General features: G+C 41.2%; 1 long non-coding RNA gene across 1 annotated transcript; it reads right to left on the reverse strand.

The window, feature by feature from the left end:
- Positions 1 to 34: 34 nt before the first annotated feature.
- On the reverse strand, positions 35 to 8,259 carry LOC147758498 (uncharacterized). Its single transcript, XR_015325173.1, has 3 exons — positions 8,073 to 8,259; positions 6,410 to 6,532; positions 35 to 5,604 (listed from the first exon to the last, which is right to left on the reverse strand). It is a non-coding gene; the product is annotated as an uncharacterized LOC147758498 (long non-coding RNA).
- Between the last annotated feature and the right edge of the window lie 400 nt (positions 8,260 to 8,659).

An 8,659-nucleotide genomic window follows, 5' to 3' on the forward strand; every position in this document is an offset into this window, starting at 1 on the left:
AAACCTGGCCATAATGAACTACCAAGTTTACCATCTCAATGCTATGCATAATACAAGATTCTACTTAACTTTTTTCAAGGGAAGTAAAATTGATATCGCTTATTTATGAGCTGCGTTTAGTTCTAGATAAAAAAAAAAAACGAAAAATTCAAAGGTCTAAAAAGATCGCAAGCTTTAGGAGGCGCAAAGGTTGGAACTGTTAGAGTCGGTCATATATATTCTTTTCACGGAGGCAGCTGTTAATTTCTGCATAAACATCCACTATTTTCAATCTAATCTGTTTTTTTGAAAATTTTCCGCTTTAACGTAGGCCTTCGTTTTGCAATAATTAAGAAGAGTAATAATTTCGGTTTATAATTTGACATTAAGCAATAGCTGAATTCGCTCATATGGCAAACATGGGTCTTCTGCGTCCGTTTCGGTGAATTAGTGGTTTTATTGTGGAAACGGAAAATCTCCGTCGAGACAAATATTCTCAGCAAATGTATGTCGGTATTTACAGTCGAACACCTTATATTATTTAGTTTATACGATCGCACTCAGAATATCGCTGTGGGCTGTATAGGTATGGTTCGTTCGGTCGTTATTTTACCTACAGGAGTATCTATTTTCTGCGTTCTGCCGAAAGCATATGTAGATGCTAGTTTCTATGCCTTTTTATCTTCTTTGTAGGAAGCTGCTTCGGCACAGGATAGGTCCTCGTATGTCTATGACGAGTATCTGGACGCATCGTCAGCGCCATCATCACCAAAATTGTCCTCTTGTCCTTATTCAGCGCAGGTTCTTCTTGCCTCATTTCTAAGCTCGACTATTCCTTTAAGGAGAGGAGTGACCACAAGATATGACACGGCGCCTACGCTTTTTGCCGGCAAACGCGATTTAGCCTAGACCGACAGCTCACGGAAATTTTACCTGTGGCCATCCATTATATTAATGGGCTTCGATAGATGTATAGACTTACGTTCGCCTGTACTTCGTTTGGGTCACTGATAAATAAAAACTTATGTCATTTAGCCTCCCGGCTGAAAGCTGATCGTTCTCTAACTTGTTGCATATCATCGTCAGTTGTAGTCCGACCTGCTCTTAATGCTACCCTTACTTACTTACTGATGATGTATCCACAAGAGAGATTCTTTTTGGCCCGGTCAGTTAGCACAACAATGCGAAAATTTGAAACTTTTCGCCGTCAACACCTTTGATCGATCGCTTAGTATTATAAGCTAAGATTTCGTGTGTTTCTATCTGCAGAATTGGCACGTGATCCGCTTCGAAGCCTAACGTTTTCTTTTTCCGTGAGACATAACGTTATCATATCGGTTGGGCGCTTTTTCATTCAGCCCGCTGCTTAGCTTCATTGCCTTCAGCGCATAGGAAGGGGAGTCAAATGAACATGGAGCAATGCCCACAAGCAATGCTCTATCGATCTATTCAAATGCGATAATACTAAAACTCAATGCTCGCTTGTCTGTAACGATAGTCGTTCAAAAGCTATTGTTGTTTCTCTCAGCCGTTTCCAGGTGTAAAAAGGGGTCATAGGAGAAAAAGTTTCAGATTCGGGTGTCAGACTGCACGCTCGTTGCTGGGGCAATTTGCATTGCCTTTATTATGCAGTTTGAGTGCTGAAACAAGCGCGAAGCAAAACGCGTGGGTGACGGCCCACTAATAGAACTCGATACGTATCTGTCCATCTGTATGTGAGTAACGCAAATTACTAGAAAGCGCGTGTTGTTTCCCGGAACTGAGCGGGGCTGTCTAAGAGAGAAGATTATCGACCTACGGGTTGCGTTTTCGTCTGCATAATAGTGAAATTTAATGTATGTATCTATGTGACTGCCACAAGAGCACTCGCTGGGCCTTCGAACTGCTTGTAGGTCGGAGATGGCTGCCATTTAGAGAAAGTTGCCTGATCTATCGAATCGGGGAAATACGTATGTGAAAATCCCTTAGCTGTTCTAGTTGTCGAAACCATCCGTAGTCTGCATTGCTGAGGGTCACTCAGAAGAAGGGTTATCGGATCGATTGCCTAACCCAGGGCCTGTCGAGTTGTTTAGTTCAACTCTGACATCGTTGCTGCCGTACAACTATTTGACTTAGCGTTTTGGAAGTCGAGTGTTTTCAGTGTCATAGTTGTGGAACAGACAAGTTTGCGTGGACATTTTAGGTTCAGCTGCCTTTGTCTCTAGAGTCATATTAAAGACCTATCGCACAGCTCATATAATACATAGCGCAGTACGTACTATATGAATTGTGCGTACTTTATATTGTTTTTCTCTATCTTGTACACGTAAATTTCTAACTAACCAGTGAACTATATTAAGTTCGGTCTTATAATTAGAAGTGTACAAAAACATGGCGGTTCAGTCAAATCATGGAGGAACTGGCACTGATTAAACCTAAGGACAATCAGTTACACTGTGGAGTTAGTCTTTGGTCCGCCTTCTAACCTACCAAAGTTTCCCACTATGAAGCACTTTTTGTCTAAATAGATACAAATACCAACCTGTTTGTTAGTCAGGGCCAGTGAAGAAGCTTCTCGAGTATCAAGTGATCGCCCAAGCAAAAAGACCTAAATTTTATGAATCACGATGCCTTCTCAGCGAAGCAGATTTGAACAACAGGCGTTACCTCACTCAGAACCATAGATCACCAAAAAAATACTTAACCTAATTTTTTTCTTAGCGTTTCCTGTGAAATTAGAGCTACCAGTGTTCGGTATAGCATAGCAACCAGGCCATTGACGATATTTTCTAGGTAGGTATATACATAATTCATTACTAATAAACAGAACCTTAGCTATTGTCGACAGTTAGGAGGTGGAGGCCACGGGATTCTAGGCTATGTGCAACGGCACAGCAATATGAATAAGAGAGTAAACTAAATCGTATAGGAATAATACGCAGGCAATCTCGAAGTAAAGCCTGTGGGCAAAATTTAGGACCTAATACAATTGTGCCGTGTGATATTAACAAAGTGCTCTTTGTAGAATAGGACTAGAAGCACCTTAGAAGCGGCAACAAAAACACGTCTTCGTTCTCTACAAAGCGATTACTTCAACAATATACAAGCTAGCTACCATCGAGTAAAGTCGAATCTCGAATTAGCACAGCTATACCTCAAGAAAAGGTGTATTAAAAGGTGCGGGAGGTATTGATAATGTTGCTCACATGAAGTTTAGTAAAGTTGTATAGGATCGATTTGAACTTTACCACACGATGGATGCTTTGCAAAAATGAGTGCCTAGACGGGCCAAAGGTTCTATAAATAAGCTCTGTTGAAATAGGTACTTCTGGTCATAATGAGTTAAGCCAGGTTTTCAATTGCTTTATAGTCAACCCTTTAACGACAATGACAGTTCTTCTCTGCAAAACAAAGGATTGTGTATAAGCTTACGTTTGCCATCGATGGGCTCAGCCGCGAATTCCCGTATGGTTGCCCTCAAAGGACCATTGATACATACGTATGTAGGTATGGCGGCAGACGCAGCGCAGCCTAGTAATGACGCCTCGGAAGGGGAAAATGCGCCCCGCCCTGGTACGACGGACATCTGAGGTCGACGAGAAGTGTCTAAAGGCATCTCTAAAGAAAGACAATCGGTAAAGAGATCACAAATTGGGCGAAAAGATTAATTGCGTTTATATGGCTATCGATAGACATCTTGAATCGATGGGATTCATTCAAAAACCAAGAACCTTGACGCCCTATAAGGTGGTGAACACCCCAATGAAACCTGACTTCTCATTCCCTATCAACATTTTGCCCGGCACCGACTTACACGCGACTACCGCGTCAGGTTTCTGCACAGAATTGCTCTCGGTGATAAGAACTGGTCTGTCTCTCCCGGTCGATAAACGGCAGAGAAAATAATGGGTGTTTCTATATCATATAGACTCAAGCTCAAAGTTAAGCCTACTCGCCATCTTAAGAAGTCGATGGCGGGATTCGTGTGGCGTGATTGAAAGGGTCTTGTACACTTGCAGATGTTTGAGACGATGAAACGATCAATACGAATTTGTATATCGCCTAACCGCATCCATTAGATCGATAGTTTTCCAACAGGAAAGGCCAGATAGACGACGCAAAGTCAGCATTAGACCACACATGGCAAATATTGCATTGTAACTGCCGTCCGTCGAGTCCGAAAGTACAAAAAGTCGTACATTGGACAGTGTGAAAACGCTCGAAAGCTGACTAGACAAGTTCTTCAATATAGGATTTAACAGTTAATAAATTGGCTGAAAAATGGGAAAAGATTGCAGAGAGTGACGCCGGGGGTGACACAATAAATTAACCTGTTGTTAGAATTCCAATAACACAATGCATTTTTTGCTGAGTATATGGATGGCCTGCATTTGCGTTGCAGTTTAATGTTCCACTATACTGTGGTTATATAAGCTTTGACCAGCCCCGCCACGTACTGGGTTTGAAAGTTGTTCTCCTTTTAAATCAACGATATTCTGCTTTGTGTTAGATGCGTCTGCTTTATTCGAGCCAGCGCTTCGAGAGCTTCTCAATAGCATATGTATACGTATGATTTAGGTTGCCATACCTAGTCACATTATCAGTGGCCCTTTCGAGAGGATCAACGGTAGAATGCACTAAGTTACCCATTGCCCTGTTCTTAAACTGACACTCAAAAGCCACGGGCTGAAGTATCTCGTCGATGACGACGACGATATGCTCCTGGCGTCTCTAGAGCATAACTGGCAAGGAACTTATTTTTTGCTTTTCTCCTCTGTCTCTCTTGATCATGATTATCTTCCTTATAATCTCATATGTTATACGTAGCTTGAAGAGCCTCACACCGAGCGAGGTTTTTTGAACCTTCGTGATTACGGCAACTTGTTCCCCCGTTTAATGCGCTAGGATTTAGCCATCTCTTCTGTACACGGAGCGATCGCATCAGTAAGAAAGCTCTTTTTGCTGAGGCTGTTCTAATCGATCTTCGACAGATTTCATTAGCGAAAAACAAATACATCATTACGGAGTATTGATTTTCAGCTTTAAACAGTACTCTTTTCTCTAAACGCATTATTCTCTCTGGCGACACTCAGTCAATTTAAGGTGGTAAACAACTAAGTGGGCCTATTTGCCAACTTTTCGTTGCTAATGACATCAGGTTTAGAGGTTATCCAGCCTTTCAACCCACTACTTAACCTTGGACCTGATCATTTCTAATTATATGCGTGTATACATTGCTCCAAATAACAGCCGGAGTACACTAGTGCGATGACACATCTTGATTTTGCAGAGAAACGTCTATATCGTTACTTGTAAGTTTTGTCTTTATATTTTAGATACAGGAAAAGCTAACATATAACGAAAACAGATACTGGTAACAACATAAACGAGCAACTATCTATCAATATTAATACATCGTGGATTAAATCCCATTACATATCTTGTAAGTATAAAATACAAGGATGTATGTATTTCTAGGTCCTCATAGCTATCACAACAATGATGCTAGTCGCCGAGCAAAAGCTGTATCCTCTAATTACTGCTGAAGATAAGACGTTTTTAGATGATGTTTGCACGTAGACGCTCCAACAAGGACAGTATAAGCAGTCGCTGTTTTCTAAAGCACTATATGCATAAATATGTTTTCTGTAAAAAAAAAAAAAAAGAAAAAACACTTACCGTATAAACAGGTTCCGCAAAGTGGATCTGCTCATGAATGTGGAGGATCATTGAAACATTTTATACTGTTGCGTCATTTCCTAGACGTCTCCACTTTTTATGGTAATAATAGAAAGAAAATACGTTGCGCTCAAAGAGACGCTGTCCCTGAGTGAAGTTTGAAGGCGTCCCACGTAAATGTGACTTAGATTTGCAAACGTCATTATTCAATTAGTTGACTTGATTAATTTATTTATTCAGAGTTTATAATGTTTCCATATAATAGACTGCTTAACGTTTGTCCGACCCACTTGTCCGAAACCATTGAACTAAAATCTATGTTTACAATGGCGACGCTAGTAGGCTAGATTGTTCGGCGTACCACCACGTCAACCAATGAAATATGTAAATATTTAATCTATCAGAAAGGTGCCCACGACGTTCGAGGGATATTTTGTGCTATTACAAAAAGAAAAAAACAATTAGTCAGGCCAATGATGTTTTTAATACTAGCAAGATTTGCTAATAGCATCGATTTTATATTTTAGTAAAATTATGATCACCGCTTTGTCCGGCGTCCTTTTTGGTAGAAGGGAGGCAAATTCAAATATGTACCAGAAGAGTAAGATGCAATACACTACTAATAGAATTCGTTTCACCTATCCATCAAATTTACCGCGGCGAATTTTAAAGGTTACAGAAACGATTGTCTGCTACCAGCGTCGCAACTAGGATCACTTAAATAAATCGCCGAGCTAAATTTTACCCTATTTAAGCAATGCGGCGCACTTACATGATAACAGTCCGCGGTGGCGATGCGTGCTTTCGGGCCTGGCTATCGTGTGAATGTGACGTGCGCTTGACCCAGACAGGCGCAAAAGATATCTGGCCAGTAAAATTTCAGATTTTTCTTCCGCTGCAATGCAAAGTTGCATATGACATTTTTATGTTGTGAGTAAAAATGTAACATGAATGTGTATATCATTCGTTAGCCCAAAATAAGGTCCCAAAAAAGGCGCTTAGTCCGTAATAGCCTTAAAGCAAAAACTAGGTGTATTTAGGTTCGCCAGCAAGTTAAGCAATGAAGATTAGCTTTGACTTTAATATGTCTACATTTTTGTCTGACCTACAACTTGACGGTAGCTCGTTTGGTCTCTAAACCTGTATTCTTGAACGAAGCCTATCTTGGGGAAAATTATACAATCCCAAAAAAGAGCGATGATCAGTTGTACTCTGATAACCTCCTTTACCGAGGAAAGTTGTGTCAGATGATTCATACATTTGTAACCGCTCGAAATGAATATCTGAACGAAGCTGCGAGTGGCACAGAAGTCGTGATGCTCGTGGGCAAATCTAGCTTCTAAGCAACAGCTATTATTATTGTTTTAGCCAACTGCGTTCGTAAGAATCCAGAAATTTGCTCGCGATCGATATTTGGGGCGAAAGCTACTCTGCACCCATCCCGCACGCCCAGATTTTTTCGTACTAAAAACTACCTGAGAGCGAATTGTATCTCGTTGACAAATTCACAAGCTTTTCCATTTTCCCATCTGCTCATTCGCTCTCCGCAGCCCCCAATCTTCCCTCTGTCCCTTCTTTTCGATGCGATATCGTGTTTGGCTATGCAGACGTAAAAGAAAAGCCAGTAATTTATTGTCATTATCGCAACACCATCCAGCGTCACTGTATCGTGCCGAATTGACGTCGAACGTAGTAGCACACACGTACAGGATCAGGACGCTTTTAATTCGTGCTTCGTTTATACTCGTCTGTATCGCCTATCTCTGTTTGAGCTGACTGTAGTTTGCAAGCGTGGCTTGTCCGTCCAAACAACCGTTCGGCTCTTTAGATCACCTAAACGTGCAATAACGGCCCCCAGATGTCGCGCGCGCCGTGTGTATAGCTAGCTTCCACGCCAGTAGCATTTTGGTCGTGATTCGAAATAGAGTGGATTTTGCGTTTTGACGCCCGACGCTGCTGTAGCTCGCACTTTTTCCATACTGTGGTACGCCGAATGCGTTCCCGTCAGTGCCACGTAGGAGATTAGTACCATGATAGCGGCGGCGACAGGGGACATCGGTTCGAATTATCGCAGATGGGATTTATGGGGGCCGAGCGAGAGCCCAACAACAAGCAGCATAGGGGCTGATGGCTAACGTCTGGCAGCTCCTCCTACGAGCTGAATATATGAAAAGCCATATCAGGCCACCACGAAGGCGAACACACGCGCGAATAGTTCGGTGATGATTTGCATCACTACGGCCAATTACCGTATGTTTTACGTGCGCTGCCACTAGTAACGACTAGCCCCTCTAATTGAAAATGGCGAAAAACGTTTAACCGACATTAGTTTCGAAAAATCATTTTATTTCACTCTACGAAAGAACAAGTGAGACATAGATATATATTATGGTTATAATTCCCACACGGATAGTATTTACAAAATTAGAAATCACCTTTGTCACGTTGTTCGCTGGGCATCTAACTGAAGTGTCCACTTGACGGGCTCGTGCAGGTTGGTCAACACTATAGTGCGAGACTATTGAATTTGTCCCTGCTAACGGTCTCAATTCTTCCGAGGAAAGCAACAGCTAGCTTGCCTGCCTTTCGAAAGATCTTATTATTTTCAAACCTTACAATTGATTAACTTGTGATCCGTCTTCTCGTTTAATAAGCAACTAGTGGCAGAACCAGTTTTCCTTAAGAACCGTTGCAGTCGGAGAGCGGCGGAACCCACCCAGCAACATAGTATTCTCTGACGTTTGAAAAAGAGCACTCCTCATAAAGGAAAATTCAAGATTGAGCCTATTTGGATAAACTTCCTTAACATCTAAAGGAACAAATATCCCTCTAACATATGATAATGATTTGTGAATCCAATGATAGTTCTTGCTATCTTCAAGCCAAAAGTAATATAGTTTATGGAAAAAAAAGAAAGGATAAAATTGAAATAGCATTGATCGTTTTTATGTAACAAAAAAGCATAATTTTCTGTAAGTGTTATATATATATATATATTTTTTTTTTTATTATCTATATACAA

Source organism: Varroa destructor, unplaced genomic scaffold (assembly GCF_002443255.2).
Source record: "Varroa destructor unplaced genomic scaffold, Vdes_3.0 BEIS01000001.1, whole genome shotgun sequence".
In the NCBI taxonomy this organism is placed as follows: Eukaryota; Metazoa; Arthropoda; class Arachnida; order Mesostigmata; family Varroidae; genus Varroa; species Varroa destructor.